The 15,485-nt window shown below is 39.1% G+C and overlaps 1 protein-coding gene across 1 annotated transcript in view; it reads left to right on the forward strand.

Moving 5' to 3' along the window:
- Nucleotides 1–15,485, forward strand: part of necab2 (N-terminal EF-hand calcium binding protein 2) — a 200,756-nt gene that overhangs the window by 87,750 nt on the left and 97,521 nt on the right. The gene's annotated exons all lie outside the window — the stretch shown is intronic.

Below are 15,485 nucleotides of genomic sequence, written 5' to 3' on the forward strand. Positions count from 1 at the left end.
GAATGCCTGGGGTCCACTGAACAGTTTGATGCCCAATATGTATAGGTTTACCTAAGTATGTGGCATGTAGGGGCCCCAATGTGAACATACCCCATATGAACTGTCATTTCTGTCATTTCAGCTTCTGCAAAATCAACACATTTACATCATTATATGTGGGATAAAGCTAGTAAAAAGTATGCTCACCCCAGAAAGTCATATATTTTTGGAAAGTACACATTCCCCCGAATCTAAAATGGGTACCCATGTCTTTCTACTCCAAAGTACCAAGCCGCACAGCTTTTCTAAAGTTAGCAATTTTGATGACATTTCCAAAAATCCCCTCAAAGCTTCCACTTTGAAGCATCTTATCTCCCACATAGCATTAGGTACCAAGATAAAACACCCTGAATTTGAACGCCAGTGGTCCACTGAACAGTTTGATGCCCAATATGTATAGGTTTACCTAAGTATGTGGCATGTAGGGGCCCCAATGTGAACATACCCCATATGAACTGTCATTTCTGTCATTTCAGCTTCTGCAAAATCAACACATTTACATCATTATATGTGGGATAAAGCTAGTAAAAAGTATGCTCACCCCAGAAAGTCATATATTTTTGGAAAGTACACATTCCCCCGAATCTAAAATGGGTACCCATGTCTTTCTACTCCAAAGTACCAAGCGCACAGCTTTTCTAAAGTTAGCAATTTTGATGACATTTCCAAAAATCCCCTCAAAGCTTCCACTTTGCAGCATCTTATCTCCCACATAGCATTAGGTACCAAGATAAAACACCCTGAATTTGAACACCAGGGGTCCACTGAACAGTTTGATGCCCAATATGTATAGGTTTACCCAAGTATGTGGCATGTAGGGGCCCGAATGTGAACATACCCCCATATATACTGTCATTTCTGTCATTTCAGCTCCTGCAAAATCAACACATTTACATCATTATATGTGAGATAAAGCTACAAAAAAGTACGCTCACCCCAGAAAGCCATATATTTTTGGAAAGTACACATTCCCCCGAATCTAAAATGTGTACCCATGTCTTTCTACTCCAAAGTACCAAGCCGCACAGCTTTTCTAAAGTTAGCAATTTTGATGACATTTCCAAAAATCCCCTCAAAGCTTCCATTTTGAAGCATCTTATCTCCCACATAGCATTAGGTACCAAGATAAAACACCCTGAATTTGAACGCCAGGGGTCCACTGAACAGTTTGATGCCCAATATGTATAGGTTTACCTAAGTATGTGGCATGTAGGGGCCCCAATGTGAACATACCCCCATATATACTGTCATTTCTGTCATTTCAGCTCCTGCAAAATCAACACATTTACATCATTATATGTGGGATAAAGCTACAAAAAAGTACGCTCACCCCAGAAAGTCATATATTTTTGGAAAGTACACATTCCCCCGAATCTAAAATGGGTACCCATGTCTTTCTACTCCAAAGTACCAAGCCGCACAGCTTTTCTAAAGTTAGCAATTTTGATGACATTTCCAAAAATCCCCTCAAAGCTTCCACTTTGCAGCATCTTATCTCCCACATAGCATTAGGTACCAAGATAAAACACCCTGAATTTGAACACCAGGGGTCCACTGAACAGTTTGATGCCCAATATGTATAGGTTTACCCAAGTATGTGGCATGTAGGGGCCCGAATGTGAACATACCCCCATATATACTGTCATTTCTGTCATTTCAGCTCCTGCAAAATCAACACATTTACATCATTATATGTGAGATAAAGCTACAAAAAAGTACGCTCACCCCAGAAAGCCATATATTTTTGGAAAGTACACATTCCCCCGAATCTAAAATGGGTACCCATGTCTTTCTACTCCAAAGTACCAAGCCGCACAGCTTTTCTAAAGTTAGCAATTTTGATGACATTTCCAAAAATCCCCTCAAAGCTTCCATTTTGAAGCATCTTATCTCCCACATAGCATTAGGTACCAAGATAAAACACCCTGAATTTGAACGCCAGGGGTCCACTGAACAGTTTGATGCCCAATATGTATAGGTTTACCTAAGTATGTGGCATGTAGGGGCCCCAATGTGAACATACCCCCATATATACTGTCATTTCTGTCATTTCAGCTCATGCAAAATCAACACATTTACATCATTATATGTGGGATAAAGCTACAAAAAAGTACGCTCACCCCAGAAAGTCATATATTTTTGGAAAGTACGTGAATTACGTGAATACCTACCTGTCCCTCCCCCCCTTATCCTTATTTTTCCTTTCTGTATCCCCCCCTTTTTCTGTAATTTTTCTGGAAATTAATAAAAAGAGATTGTTAAAAAAAAATATATATATACATATATTGTGGATTCCTATATTTTGTTAATTAATAATGAAACCTGTGACTAGAGTAGAGGAAAAACAGTCTGATTAGCTTATCACCTGGTTGTCCGGTCCAAACAATAGGAGTTATCCCTAATTTAGAAAACAATGGTAGTGGTGTGGTAAAAGTGCTGTCACACCTAAACCCTAATTAATATTAACAAAGGGTCAAGTACACTGGAGCTAGCACTGAATGGATCCCTGTTAATATGCATAATCAGTTAGTCAGAAAAGACAGTATTGATGAAGTTGCAGACATGAAGACTGGAATACCCATAATGGCGGACTGATAACTTCCTGTAACTAACTGGCATATGCTAACATCATTGAAATGGACCAATCAGGAGAGACTAGAAGCCACCCACATATACTTTATATAAGTTTGGCTTCAGTAGGGCACAAGTAGACACAGGGCCAGGAGAGGACTGACATTACCAGATCAGAGGGAATCCTGACATTACAGACCAGGCGCCTTATCAAACCTAAGGAGAGGTATACATAGGGGTAGATTTACCAAAGCACGAATTCGAATCCCGAATGGCAAAAATTCGGATTGGAAACGAAAATGTTGCTGTCTTTTCGCCGCCGGCGCAACTTTTTCGTATTTGTCGCGGCTTTTTCGTCGCCGCCGCGACTTTATCGTATTTTACACGACTATTTTGTCGCCGTCGCGATTTTATTCGTATTGAGTGATTGTAAATGACGGAAAAACCAATCCGATTTTTTCGCGACGGCGACGAAAAAGTAGCGGAAAATATACGAAAACGTCACAGAACATACGAAAAAGTCGGAAAAATACCGAACATTCCGAAGAAAACGCATTCGGACGCCTTATGACCGTTCGTGGATTAGTAAATGTGCCCCTATGGCTATGTGATCCTGTTTCATAGAGTGTGTTTATAAGGTGTGGTGTGGGACATTATTATTTAGGTGGTTGGGCCTCTGGGTTTCATTTTAGTGTCTTTAGTTAAGTTAGTGTGTATCCTTGTAGTGTATTTTAGTATATTTGTTTGTATGACTTTTTTGTGTTTTTTATAGTCTCTTGTTTCACATGTTTTATTTAGTTTATGATTAATGTTTATGTAAATATTTTTCCCAGTCAATATAAAATCATTTTTTACATTTGTTGTTTGGTGATCTCTTTGCCACACTATATTGCAGAACTATTGCAGATTATTGCTAAGCCAGGCAGGAGGCAGATATTAGAGTGCCATTGATATTACTGACAAAATATTTACTGAACATACATTTTTAGTAGTAACAATGGAAGGGTTTAAGAAAAAGATAACAATGGTCAAAAATACAGAAGAGCTGGTAAGGTGCATGCAGGAAGCAGATGATCGTTGGTATCAAATTAAAGATTTTGTGACTGTTGCAATTAAAAAAAAGCAATTGTCACAAAAAAAGGAAGCAGAGAATTATTATTCTCTGTATGTTGGATTGCTGGGAATTATAAAGCTCTCAAAGAAAAAAGAGGAGGAAGTAAATTATTTAAATGATAAGATTGAGATGCTAAAGATCAGTAATCCATCCACCATGAGCATGGGGCACTACAACAGCTCAAGAAAATGAATTGTTACGTAAAGAGAATGTGTAATTATTGTCTTGGTTGAAAGATGCTGAGGGCACCATTGGGTATCTCTCAGTCTCTAGAAATGGCAATAGTTACCATTCAAAATGTCTAGAGTTACCTAATGTTATGTGGTAGATAAAGTGAAAGGTTTGATAAGATTTTCAGGTATTACATCAAAACCACCAGTTTTGGAGTAGAAAGAAATAGGTGTCCATTTTGAATCTACCCGGATGTGTACTTCACAAAAATATGTGGTTTTGGGGGGGTCAATTTATTTTTTTGTGTTTTAACCCCACAAAAAATGTAGTAAATGTGTTGAATTTTCAGTAGCTGAAGTGATCTCCAGGGCAATTTGTATGCACTAACTTACATTTGTAGTCTCTAAATGCTAAATACTCTGGTAATCTAATGCACAATTGGAATCAAACTGTTCAGTGGACCCTTGGCTTTCATATTTTGGATGTTTTTTTATTGGAAACTAATCTTATGTGGGAGATATGATGCTTGAAAGCTGAAACTTTGAGGCAATTTTTTAGAATTTTCATAATTTTTTATGGAAACTGCCAAATTCAGAAAAGCAGTGCTGTTTGGTACTTAGGAGTTGAAAGACATTTCGGATTTGGCAGAATGTGTACTTTTAAAAAATATATGGTTTTCTGGGGTAAACCTAATGTACCGGGATTTTTGGCTCTAGAATCTAAAGTATGCAGTATTCTGCTGTAATGCTTTGAAAAATTGGTAATTTACTGCTAAGCGTTTTGGATCTATAGAAGTCAGAAATCTCCATAAAAACTATACATATCAGGTATTGGGATGTTCGGGAGCCATAAGGCTTTCCAAAGCAGTTGAATTTTTGTCCATAAAATTAAATATGTTTCTGGTATAAAACCCTATATCATGAAAAATATAATTTTTTCTTTTTTTCAAAAAATCTGTGCATTTGCACTTCTGTGCATTCCTGAACAGATTCGGAAAGCTCAGATTCTCCTCAACAAAACAATATATGATTTTCCTACCTAAACTTAACTCCCCCCCCCCCCCCCCCCCCCCCAGTAAAATGCCCCTAAAAGAGAGCACAGAATGTTTACAAAATGTCTGGCACTGAGGGGAACCGAAATGTGAAATTCTGTTGGCACTTAAAGGGTTAAACAACATGAAGTGGTTATTTATTTTACAAACAGTTAAATATGGTTCAAGGAAAATGGTAACTATTGTGTAATCTCAGATGCTCGTGCTGTAAGTGCAATAAAGAACCCAGAGCTCTTTAAAGTGCCAACACATTCTGACCCAAGGGTAGTTTAAATAATACATGAATGTATTGTGGCAGACTTGAGGGGAACGTGTCTATTACAGGAAGGGCTCATGAGCATCAAAAGCAAGTGAATCACATATACAAAATGCAAAAGACTCATTGATGCAGCAAGGTGTACTGAGAGTATGTGAGTCAACAACCTACAACAATATACCTGGACCTGTTTACCCCAGGGACTGCACAATTCTCCAACTAGATATCATAAGAAAAAGAGCACCTGAGTCTGCTAAAAGAACTTCTATGTTTACTCAACAGATCTGGACTTAAGGTAAACCCCCAAAAATGCCAGTTTATGCAAATATCTGTCGCTTTTCTGGGTATAAACATCTCATCAGAGGGGAAGTTACCTGCTATAAAATGGACACTGTTCAAAGATTCAATTTACCTGCATCATAAACACCTTTGCGCTCATTTTTAGACCTAGTTCAGTACCAAAGGGACTTTATACCATTCTTTGGTGACAAGCTGACACTTTATGACCCTCTTTATGGCTACTATGCTTTGCTGACACTTTATGACCTACTAAAAAAGGGATATCCAGATGAAGATATCAGAGGAGAATGGCAAGAGCCACACACCCAATGCTTTCCTCAATGCTCTGAAGCAGTCAGTGATAAAGGCTACTGAATTACTCACTCTTGACCCAAACAAAAGATTTCATTTGGAAGTAGCTGCTACTGAGACAGCGCTGGCTGCAATTCTTTGTCAGGAAAAACATGGAAAACAAAAAAACCTATTGCATATGCCTACAGAGTACTGAGTGCAGTGGAGATAAAATACACAGCTTGTGAGCATCACCTCTTCGCTACCTTCTGGGCCATGGAACATGTTACTTACATTATTGGACTACAAAGCTTAACCCTTCACAGCCCACTTACTCCTCTTAATCTGCTGCTAAAGCCAGGTGATATAATTTGTTCTTCAGCATGGTTATTCAAATGGACACTTATGCTCATGCAGAGAGATCTGGACATTACACCTAAGCAAACTACTCTTCTGCCAGCATTTTTACTATATAAAGAAGAACCGCACAAATGTCCTCTGTATGTAAATAATGGGTTTAGGGCCTCTGATGGGAGGGCATTCACCCATGCATCATTGCTAAAGTATGTATGGAATCATTTGCAGGTAAGTACTTTCGCTGACCAGTGTGCAAAGAAGACAGCAAAGTAGGCTGATTTGTGATCTCCTCCCAGCGGAGGAAACACTACACAAGATTCTACAGTCTGTGTGGTGGCCTTCTGTAAAAGATTATGTTAATTTCAAATGCTCTTCCTGTTTACCATGTCTGCATTTAAATCCACCATCCTGTACTAATAGATTTCTTTTAAGATCTGCTTCTCCTGCTGAGGGTCCCTGGTCTCAAATTCAAATAGACTTTATTGGTCCCCTTCCTAAAACCCCTGGGGGGGTTTCTCACTGCCTTGTTGTGATTGATGTGTTTAGTAATCAGAAAGCTCTTACTGCTGCTAAAGTCTCATTGTGGCTCTTACAGGGTGCAGGACTCTTGCAGGGTGCAGTCACAGAAGCATCGATTAAAAACGTGTCTGAGCACATTCATGTTAACAAATTTGTTTCTTGGAACATCAGCTATTTAAAGAGTCAGTTAAAAGACATACATAGTAACATAGTAACATAGTAAGTTGGGTTGAAAAAAGACATACGTCCATCAAGTTCAACCATAATGCCTATACCTAACCTGCCTAACTACAAGTTGATCCAGAGGAAGGCAAAAAACCCCACCTGAAACCTCTCTAATTTGCCTCAGAGGGGAAAAAATTCCTTCCTGACTCCAAGATGGCAATCGGACCAGTCCCTGTATCAACTTGTACTAAGAGCTATCTCCCATAACCGTGAATTCCCTCACTTGCTAAGAATCCATCCAGCCCCTTCTTAAAGCTATATAATGTATCAGCCAGCACGACTGATTCGGGGAGGGAATTCCAGAACTTCACAGCTCTCACTGTAAAAAATCCTTTCCGAATATTTAAATGGAACCTCCCTTCTTCTAAACGGAGTGGGTGCCCTCGTGTCCGTTGGAAGGACCTACTGGTAAATAAAACATTAGAAAGGTTATTATATGATCCCCTTATATATTTATACATAGTTATCATGTCACCTCTTAAGCGCCTCTTCTCCAGTGTAAACAGACCCAACTTGGCCAGTCTTTCTTCATAACTGAGACTTTCCATACCCTTTACCAGCTTAGTTGCCCTTCTCTGGACCCTCTCTAACTCAATAATGTCCCGTTTGAGCACTGGAGACCAAAACTGAACAGCATATTCTAGATGGGGCCTTACCAGCGCTCTGTAAAGGGGAAGAATAACCCCCTCCTCCCGTGAATCTATACCCCTTTTAATACAGCTCAGAACCTTGTTTGCCCTTGCAGCTGCTGCCTGGCATTGCTTGCTACAGCCAAGTTTATTATCTACAAGGACTCCAAGGTCCTTCTCCATTATGGATTTGCCTAGTGCAGTCCCATTAAGGTTATACGGGGCTTGCATATTTTTACATCCCAGGTGCATGACCTTACATTTATCCACATTAAATCTCATCTGCCACTTAGCTGCCCAGATTGCCAGTTGGTCAAGATCCTGCTGCAGGGATGTCACATCCTGGATAGAATTGACTGGTCTGCAGAGTTTTGTGTCATCTGCAAACACTGATACATTACTCATAATACCCTCCCCTAAGTCATTTATGAACAAATTAAACAAAAGTGGACCCAGTACAGAACCCTGAGGGACCCCACTGAGGACCTTATTCCAAGTAGAGAATGTGCCATTAACAACCACCCTCTGTACCCGATCCTGTAGCCAGTTTTCTATCCATGTGCAAACGACTTCACTAAGACCAATAGACCTTAGCTTAGAAAGCAGTCGTTTGTGGGGAACGGTATCAAATGCTTTGGCAAAATCCAAATAGATTATATCTACTGCATCCCCACTGTCCAGCTTCTTACTTACCTCATCATAAAAAGCAATTAAATTGGTCTGACATGACCTGTCCTTCATAAAGCCATGCTGATTACTGCTCATAATGCCATTCTCCACTACATAATTTTGAATGTGATCCCTTAACAAGCCTTCAAATAACTTGCCCACCACAGATGTCAAACTTACAGGCCTATAATTGCCAGGCTGAGATCTTACTCCCTTTTTAAATATGGGAGTGACATTCGCTTTCTTCCAATCACTAGGTACCATACCTGATGAAAGCGAGTCTGAGAATATCAGAAACAAGGGCCACTGCAATTCTGCCCCTAGCTCTCTCAGTACCCGAGGGTGTATTCCATCTGGCCCAGGTGCCTTGTTTACATTTATCGTGTGTAACCCTTTAAGCACCATATCCTGTGCCAACCACTGTGTAGTTGGAGCTGAGGCAACAGTGAAGCTATTGGGTGGGACTTGGCCCACTGGCTCCTCTACTGTATACACAGAAGAAAAGAACTGGTTAAGCACATCTGCCTTTTCTGTATCCGCTGTAACCATATTGTTATTATAACTCAATGGGGCCACACCCTCAACCTGCATCTTTTTACTATTAATATACTTAAAAAACTTTTTGGGGTTAGTCTTGGCCTCGGCCGCGATGCGCTCCTCATTTTCTATCTTTGCCTTCCGGATTGCTGTTTTACAACACTTGTTATAGTGTTTATATTCACTAAACGCAGCTACTGTCCCCTCTGACTTATATTTCTTAAAAGCTTTCCTTTTTTTCCCTATTAACTTCTTTACCTCAGAGTTAAGCCACATGGGGTGATTCTTAACACTTCTACTTTTTCTTATTAATGGAATGAATTGAGAACAGTAATGATTTAATATCATTTTAAATGACAACCATTTCTGCTCTGTATTTTTATCAGAAAACATAATGCCCCAATCTATGCCCTGAAGCGCTGCCCTTAAGGAGCTAAAATTTGCCTTCGTAAAATTCAGTGTCTTTGTTGCCCCCGTGTAAATTTGTTTCCTGCACCAAACATCAAATGAAATAACATTATGGTCACTATTACCCAGGGGTTCAACCACTTGCACATTTGCTATACGTTCTGGGTCATTAGAGATCACTAGATCTAGTATAGCATGGTTCCTGGTTGGCTCCTCAACAACCTGTGACATAAAGTTGTCGTGCAGCAAGTTTATAAACTTGTTCCCATTTACTGTCCTGGCAGTACTATTGCCCCAGTCAATATCAGGGTAATTAAAATCCCCCATTATTATCACTTGCCCCAAAGCCTACATTTGCCTACAATGTATATCAGCTCAGTTTGCCAGCTCCATCAGATTTTCCTAAAACAAATAGCAGCTTTCACCCAGTGGCCATTTTTCTTCTGATGCATTTAAATCTGCAAACATCAGACATGCACAAAGACCCTTATTCAGCATACATTTCATCAACAATACAGGCTCTCACAGGCAGAACTATCTGATAAAAGTTTTGCTTTGTTTGAGCTGAGCTCAGGAGAAAAAGTTTGGTGGAAAAAACTGAAGAGTTTTTATGGGAACCAGAAATGCTGTTTCTTCACTAGCTGCTAGACTGGAGGGCGTGTTTAATAATATGAGCTTAGAACAACTGAGCATGTCCACGAGCCAGAAGTCAAAGTAAGTTCCTGAGGGGGGCAAGTGGGTGATTAAGGGGTTGCTGCAGCCTTACTATTAACCCCTTGTTGGACCTGCTCTATTCTGGGGTATTTAACTATTGAACTGAGACAGTCTGGTTTATTAAATAAGTGATATATTTATTTACAAAAGAGGTAAAAGGTATAAAATAAGGAGGGAAAATTACTAAAAGGAAGGGAGGAAGAAGGGAGAGGAAAGTGCCTAACTAACAAAGTATTTACAAATGCTGTTTATATACATGATGAAGACCATTCAACCAAGCATAACCCATACTACTTTTTTCCCAAGACACACCCAAATGACAGTCCCAGCTAATCAGGTCGATGTGAGTTGTTTTTACGATGATTCATCTCAGTCAGCTAAGAGAGGTAGATCAAGATAGGTTGCACTGCAGATCAAATCCCATTGAGCCCAATGCTGCAGGCATTCCTGTTGATTCAGTAGGGTCTCCTTTCCTTAGGAACTCTGGCCCTGCACCCACACCAGTGTGTACAGTCATTTGCATCTCTTTGATATGAACTGTACTATAGCTGTAATGTGTAGTTTTATGGCAGGATCTCTATTGTCCAGAATGACATCAGATGTCATGTGATAGAAAGGAAAGATATCTGTTAACCCTTTGTGTATATGTGGGTTCACTACTGAATATCCAAAATGCAGTACTACACCCCTGGACAACCAGAGTGGCAGGTATTGAAAGGTTTCAAAGAGGCTGTTCACTGATTACATTTTTGTCTGTGGGGTGTACATGTCCTCTTGATAAGAAGGTTAGACATTTTAAATACAATGATGGGGATTTGGTATTTGGTGGGGATTTTTTTTTTTAAAAAAAAAGAACATTCCTTTACTCCAATATGGAGGGGTCCATTTACTGTGGTAGACAAAGCCAGTCCAGCAACATACTCTATCTAGTCAAAACTGTTGGTGGCAAAGGGAAGGTTACCTTAAAGTGGCATCATGTTAACCAAACTAGGAACTGTTAATAAGAAACCTATTATTCTTTCAGGATGGAAAGAAACATACTATTTTATGTCAAGGACAAGGCATGTGTCTTGAAAGAGTGGTAACCCTGTGTTTAGCTTTTATCAATATAGTTCTAAACAGATGATTACCCCAATCAAGATAACAGTGCTATATGAACAACTAGAAATGTTAAGAAGGTTACTTCTGTAATTACTATGGCAGTTAGAGAAATGTCAATATGAAGTTGTAGTAAATGGGACCATGTTATCAAGATCAGAGGGAGGATGGGTTATTGTCAAATGCTATAAGTGGTTTAATCACAGAACCAATATCTGGGGTCCTCTACAACAATGTTCAATACATTCATATTCCAGTCATTTTATATTTTAAAAACTGGACTCTACCCAGCCAAATGTGTGATGTGAATATAATTAAATAAGTATAACACAGGACAGGTTAACAATAAATTGAACCCTTTTTTGAAAACCCATAAAAGGTTCTCCACATTGGAGGGATAATTGGTACTGTCTCTGGTCTTTTTGGTTCTGTGATGCCTGTCTGATATAGCAACTTTGTAGGATAATGACCAGAAACTTAAGATCCTAATGGGAAAAAAGATTGCTAAACTCTTTGCTTCCTCTCAGTTGGGCTCAGAAAATGAGCTATTGTGTATAATATGATGTAATAGCAAAATTGTTTTTACAAATGGAAGATGGGCTGAATGAGCTGATTTATGTCAATAATGAAGATGCCACTAATAATAAGTTGGGCAAAGAAATGGCATGTATTGCTTATGGGGACTTCATCTTGAGCAAAAAATTGGACATGCTCCATGATATTGAACTTCAACGTATCTTTGATTTTATTCCACATACAAGAATTTTTGGGGGTGGTATGGGAAACTGGAGACAGGGGTGACCATGTGTGCCATTCGAGACTTGGCTAAAGTTATATTACATGCCATCAAATGTGATGACACATTTAGTACTATGATACCATTGACAATATCTCTCCCTGTTATATCCACCAAGGAAATTTTACAGAGACTTGGCAAAAATTAATTTCATTGGGATTATCAAGGAAAGTGTTCTACAGGAATTTAAAAGACCTCCTACTCTTTTGGTTAAACATCCATCTGGTGACTGGCAATCCCCAGACACATCCTGCTGCTCAAAGGAACATCTATGTATGCAGAATTGACGTCCTGGATCTGGCTAGAGATACTTGTGGCCTAACACTGAATCAGATTTTCAGAACAGAAAAGAATATGAAAGTTGAAGAAACTATTACCACGTGTGCAGTGAAACGAACTAGATGGCACCAGGATATCGTAAAAACGGCTTATGTGGGTGATGGGAGATACTACTAATAGCAAAAGGACATAACGTCTTCTATGGAGGAAATAAGTGTGCCTTTAGTAGTCCAAACTTCTGCTTAACAGTAAAGGAAATACTGGAAATAACTGGTCACAATATCATCCCTTTCCCAGTTTATCATGACGCGTCTGAAGTTCAAGTAAAGTTTTGTTATCAGGAAGAAATACAAAATTTCCACAATTACATGTACCCATACCGACATTATCACTTGATGTCCATAAACTGATGGAAAGAACCCCAGAACATTTATTATAAATGAAACAAAATACAAAGAATGCTATGGATTCAGTACAACAACTAACAACTACTAAATGATGGGATTCAATGGACAATATTTCAGAACACCCAACTTTTCGGTTATCATTCAAAATGTTAATCTGTATCCAAGGTATATTTGTAATATGTGGGTTACTTCTGTTTTGCAAAATGACTAGAACCATGGAGAATCTTGAATGATTCACCTATGGACAAGTTCAGGGAAGAGGGATCATATTGCATAGGCTTCATTCAGCCTCTAGGTGGGGACTGCAAGATAATTGTAAAATATACATATATTGTGGGTTAATATAATAATAATGAAACCTTTCATTCTAGTAGAGGAAGCAGTCTAATTAGCTTATCATCTGGTTGTCTGGTACAAACAATAGGAGTTATCCCTTATTTAGAAAACAAAGGTACTGGTCTGAGAAAGGCATCTTATCAAACTTAAGGAGAGCTATACTTAAGGTGGCCATACACGGCCCAGTATCGGCAGCTTATCGCCCTGTGTAGGGGCAGCAACGACTGACCTGCTTGACCGATATCTGGCCTCAAATTGGCCAGATATCGATCAGGCAAGTTAAAAGATTCAGTCGGATCGGGGACCACATCGGCTCACTGATGCGGTCCCCGAACCGACTGCGCCCTTAACAGTCGTTATAATTTGGCCCCAGGGCCAAACGACCGAATTAGCCTAAATTCCCCCAATATCGCCCACCGTAGGTGGGGATATTGGGAGAAGATCCGCTCGCTCAGCGACCTCGCCAGTCGAGCGGATCGTTACGTGTATGACCACCTTTAGGCTGTTTGATCCTCTAGAGTTAAAGTTTCATAGAGTGTGTTTATAAGGGCATTATTATTTAGGTGGTTGGGCCTCTGTGTTTCATTGAAGTATGTTTAGTTAAGTTAGTGTGTATCCTTGTTGTGTATTTTAGTATATTTGTTATGTATGACCTTTTTGTGTTTATTGTAGTCTCTTGTATCACATTTCATCTACTTTATGATTCATGTTTATGTAAATATTTTTATTCAAATCAATATAAAATCATTTTTTACATTTGTTGTAAAAAATGTTTGCCTTACTATATTGCAGAACTTTGGTTACTTTTATAATCTTGCAAGAAGTTAATTAAAATCACTTGTATGTTCTCCCTGGGTCTATCTGAGGGTACCTCAGGGTTTCTCTGGGTACTCAGGTTTCCTCCCGCAGTTTAAAAACATACAGGCAGTGTCACGAACACCACCTCAGACGTATGTGACCAGGCGGGGGCGGCTGTAAGGGTTAGCACATCAACTACACAGTTTCTCGCTAACTCATGCAATCAAACCCCAAACAGCCCCAACCCGCCTAAACTTAATAACCGCCACCACCGCGTTTAAAGGGCGCAAGCACCTAAGTCTAGATGTTCTATTACACACTGACGCTTCAGAGAGGCAAATCACCCTAGACTTCCTAGCTAAGCACTCTAGCAGACACTACAACTTTCCCGCAAGCAAACAAAGGGTTAAGTAGACACACTTTCCTTATAACTAGCAAGGGGTTAAAACACATTTAACATACACTCTCTGCGTAAGGCATAAAGGTTCATATAAAGCACAAAGGAAAACTTATTACATTTCATATTTAATAGTCCAAAGTGGACAGTGCATATATTATATAAAAACAGTGAATGTTACAAAATGACATACAAGTTATAAAACAGTTAACCCATATTAATCTGGTTTTATCAGGTAATTCCGAGATGGATCATCATAACATGGGAGTGTTTGGAGTCTGTGGGGAGCTCTAGCTACAAGCTAATGACTGGGCAACATGATTTTTATCTTTAGTAAAATATATTTATTTTATGGGCCTAAAGAAATATTAGCTAAGAATCTGCTAAGAAAAGATAGACTGCCCACTGTAGCACAGGTATGATAATTTGGATACCCTTGCTGATTCATTCTGGCTCTTCTAGCTAGCCAGACAGTCTGACTTCAGTGTCATTTAGGGCATATTTGTGAATTACCCCCTACCATGAGGGGTTTCCTTCAAATGTGGATTCCAAGCAGACTTTTTAAATTGATAACTTAACCTGTTATATGCTGAGACTTACTGCTCCAACATGACAGGCAGATTAATTATTTCTTGACAATAATGTGTGTGAGTTTGATAGGGATCTTGATAAGAGCCATTGGCCCTGGGACTGATGTGAATGCTGTATAATCTTTGTAAAGTGTTGCATAATATGTGGACGCTATTTAAATAAAGGATAATAACTTGTTGAAGATTTCCTGTGTCCAACATGCCTTTGGATCTGTAAGAAGGATTGATTTCACCTCTCCTTTTTTTGGATTCCTCTCTGAGTACTGAATTATAGTTGTTGATATTCCCTTGTAGTGTCCATACCACCTAAACAAAGCAAATGTGCCACATTCTGATGAAAATCCATCCATCTTCATAATCATGGGACAAAGCATTTATTACCTAGTGGACCAAAGATAGATGTCCATTCTATATGGACTGTATAGTATGAGCTGGTCTTTGTTTATCCCATATTTGTAAATGAATCCAGAAGATTCTGCATTCCACATTTTCCACTGAAGAAAAACTGTATTTTTAGACACAAGCAATTCCATATGTCACTCTTAATCCAAGTCACATAAGCAGGACTTGTGTAATTACATTTGTGAGTATCAGTGAGGACAGGTGAACATCTTAGGTAAAATCTCCCTGGTTCTTCTGTAATTGAGGTCTCTAGACAGAAATCCAATTATCTTTTCAATCCCTGACCTGTTCTTACTGTAATTGTTTTTTTGTTTGATGTTTGGGATCCGTTAACAATTTTCTACTGTTAAAGCACTGTCTGACATCTCAATTTGATGATTCCGCTGCAGGATGGTTATCTTTATTGCTTTGCAGGTTTATACTTCTGCCAAGTGATGGGACAGAATACTCATTTATAATTAAGTGTATGATTCGGGTCTTAATTAATCTGCCACATTCATCATAACAAAGCCATTAAGCCTAATGACTTGGCCTCTTAAACCCTCTATCATA

The sequence above is a fragment of the Xenopus tropicalis genome, chromosome 4 (assembly GCF_000004195.4).
Source record: "Xenopus tropicalis strain Nigerian chromosome 4, UCB_Xtro_10.0, whole genome shotgun sequence".
In the NCBI taxonomy this organism is placed as follows: Eukaryota; Metazoa; Chordata; class Amphibia; order Anura; family Pipidae; genus Xenopus; species Xenopus tropicalis.